Here is a 3612-nt window from a genome sequence, read left to right on the forward strand (position 1 = left end):
TATGCTGTGGAGCGCACGGTGTCTCCAGTGCGGGTGTATAGCCCGGTGTGGTACATACCAGCTCCTCGTATTGGCCGGGCTAGAGTGGGCATCGAGCCAGGTAAGGTTGGGCAGGCTCGGTGCTCAAGAGCTCCAGTGCGCCTGCACGGTCCGGTCTATCCAGTGCCACCTCCACAAACCAGTCCTCCGGTGGCAGATCCCCGCACCAGGCTTCCTGTACGTGTTCTCGGCCCAGTACCACCAGTGCCAGCACCACGCACCAGGCCTTCAAGTGCGCCTCGCCTGTTCAGCGCTGCCAGAGCCTTTCTCCTCTCCAGTGCTGTCGGAGTCTCCCGCCTGTTTAGCGCTGTCGGAGTCTCCCGCCTGTTTAGCGCTGCCAGAGCCTTCCTCCTCTCCAGTGCTGCCGGAGTCTCCCGCCTGTCTAGCGCTATCAGAGCCTTCCTCCTCTCCAGCGCTGCCGGAGTCTACTGCCTGTTCAGCGCAGCCAGAGCTGCCAGTCTGCATGGAGCAGCCAGAGCTGCCAGTCTGCATGGAGCAGCCAGAGCTGCCAGTCTGTATTGAGCAGCCAGAGCTGCCAGTCTGCATGGAGCAGCCAGAGCTGCCAGTCTGCATGGAGCAGCCGGAGCTGCCAGTCTGCGTGGAGCGGCCAGAGCTCAGTCTCCCCAGAGGGGAGGAACTAAGACATTGATAGAGTGGGGTCCACGTCAGCCAGACTCCCAGATCGCCAGGAGCCGCCACCATGGACAGACGTCCCACTCCCGGACCCTCCCTATTGTTTTGATGTGCCTGAGCTTCCTCTCAGTGCTGAGTCCAGTGCACCTTAGTGGAGCTTCCCCTCAGTGGGGTTCTGTCATGCCCTCAGTCGAGCTACCCCTCAGTATATTATGTTTGTCTTCATTTAGTGGGGTTTTGGTCAGGCCAGGGTGTGACATGGGTTAGTGGGGTGTGGTGGACAGACGCCCACCCGGACCCTCCCTATTGTTTTTTTGTCTTGGGGTTTTTGCCCTGGGGTTTGTCTTCATTTATTTGGTCAGGCCAGGGTGTCATGGGTTATGGCGTTTTTGCCTGAGGCGGATCTCAATCAGAGTCAGGTGATTATTGTTGTCTCTGATTGGGAACCATATTTAGGTAGCCATATTCTTTGAGTATTTTGTGGGTGATTGTCCTTATGTCTGTCGTGTAGTGTTTTGCACAAGTATTAGGCTGTTTCGGTTTTCACGTTACGTTTATTGTTTTTGTATAGTTCGTGTTTTTGTCTTCATTAAATATGTATCGAACTAACCACGCTGCATTTTGGTCCGACTCTCTTTCTCTAAGGAAAACCGTAACATCCAAGTGAAGCTGGCGGAGAGAATGCCAAGTGTCTGCAAAGTTGTCATCAGGGCAAAGGGTGACTATTTGAAGAATCTCAAATATAAAATATGTTTAGAATTGTTTAACACTTTTTTTTGTTACTACATGATTTCATATGTATTATTTCATAGTTTTGGTGTCTTCACTATTATTCTGCAATGTTGTGTCGTGGAAATTTCCTGTATTTACCAAATCATGAGAGCAAACCACACACAATTATATGAACTCCATCACAACCCTGTGACTCTCAGATCAATTCAGTGTCTATAAATGAATTCTCTGAGAGTCCCTTACACATTGCAACTGAGATCCTTTATAGCAAAGACACACATAGCCAGACAGCATTGGCCATAATTTATCGTTCAGCTTTGTCTCCTAAACTATGTTCTTTTCTCAAACTCAGAACCTAAACAAATCCTCATATCAACGGGCATATATCAAATCCACCCTATCTTGACAAGATCACAGAGACACATTGACTGGCACACAGACATTGTGGAGCCAAGAGATACACGCTTGACCTCTCCCCTCTCTGCGGCCCAAGTAACTTAGTCCTGACAGAGAACAGATGACTGCACAGTATTGCCACGGTATTATACAAAAATAAACATTCTGATGAGAAGTAACTTACAAACATATGATGAATATAAAACATCTTACCTATGTTACCAACTAATTCTGATTATTCCCCAACAGTTGAACATTATAAACATTAAAGAAGAACCCTTGAATGAGTTAGGTGTTCTAAAACATTTGACCGGTAGTGTACTTCCACTTTAACATTATGGAGTATTTTGTGTAGGCCAGTGACACAAAATTCAGGCTGTAAACACAAACAAATGTGGAAAACATCAAGGGGTATGAATACTTTCTGAAAGCACTGTACATGTTAGTCTTTTCCCTGAAGTTTCAACAAAAACCTGTGTGGAGGCCTGGGACTTTAAAACCTGTATTTGACATGTGCATAAATCAACCAGTTCTGAGTTATCTCATCAGGCCATAGTATAAAAATATTGAAGCGTTCTAGTTTTTAGGTAGCATAGTTTAGCTTTGGCAAGCAGCACCTTAGAGAGCAGTTGTAGTATTTGTGTTACAGCATTTTATCCAGGCTTGAAGGGATATCGTGCGAGTAGGTTGATTTCATCCCTCCTATGACACAGGAAACTGTTTTGACGGTTACCAGTGCAGCAGGGCTCAAACTGAAACATCCTCCCTGGTTTATTTCTGAGTCCTCTGGCTGGGAGGCAGCAGAGTGTATACAACTGTGTGTGTACGTCACAGGAGGCTGCTGAGGGGACGACTCTTAATAATGGCTGGAATGGAGTGAATGGAATGGTATCAACCACATGGAAACCATGTGTTTCATGGGTTTAATACTATTCCTTTGATCCCGTTTCAACCATTACTATCAACCCCTCCTCCGCAATTAAGGTGCCACCGTCCGCCTATTGTGTACGTGTATGTAGCTATGTGTGTTTGAGTGTGTGTGTGGGCGCACGTGCATGCATTTGTTTGTGTGTGAGTGTAAATATGCCTATTTACAGTACGCAAGTGTACATAATATATGTGTGTGTTTATATTGTGTGTGTGTCCAAGAGATAGGCCGTCCTCTTGGGCCCAGAGCTGGGAGAGCCTGCCTTTCCTAATACGTCCATGAAGCGTAGCCGGGGAGTGGGGAGCAGGGAGGGAGTGGCGCGCATGCAGCAGCGCTAAGATCAGGGCTATTCTGGTGCCGCCGGCCTGCCCAGCGCTGAAAGGAAAGGATTAATGAGGCAGGGCCGCTCATCACTCGTAATTAGAAACAACACTAAAAACTATTTCTGGGCCTATTCCTATGGAGGGAACTTGACCCGCGCTGTGTTAATCAAAACCCCCTATTCCCCCTAGCCATGCAGCAGTGGATTCCTGCAGGGTTGGAGTAAAAATAGGCCCATAAGTCCTGCAGCTATGTGACACAGGGTTCAATGGACGAGTGCAAATAATTCACAACTCTGTTTCGGTGCAGTGGCGATGTGACTATTCGCATTTCAGTAGGCTGGGATAACTGGGAATAGTGCCACTCTTTATGGACTGTGTGGTAGTGTTACACTGTGGTGAAACTGTTGTTGTTATTGTTGTTGCTGGGTTATAATGTACATAACAATAAAATATTTACCCAAAATGTGTGTGCTTACAGTCAATGCAACCAGGAAATGGATTCAAAAGGAAGAGAACACGTAAACATTTTTACAAACGCAAAAACACACGCAACCCCAGATA

Source organism: Oncorhynchus tshawytscha, unplaced genomic scaffold (assembly GCF_018296145.1).
Source record: "Oncorhynchus tshawytscha isolate Ot180627B unplaced genomic scaffold, Otsh_v2.0 Un_contig_766_pilon_pilon, whole genome shotgun sequence".
In the NCBI taxonomy this organism is placed as follows: Eukaryota; Metazoa; Chordata; class Actinopteri; order Salmoniformes; family Salmonidae; genus Oncorhynchus; species Oncorhynchus tshawytscha.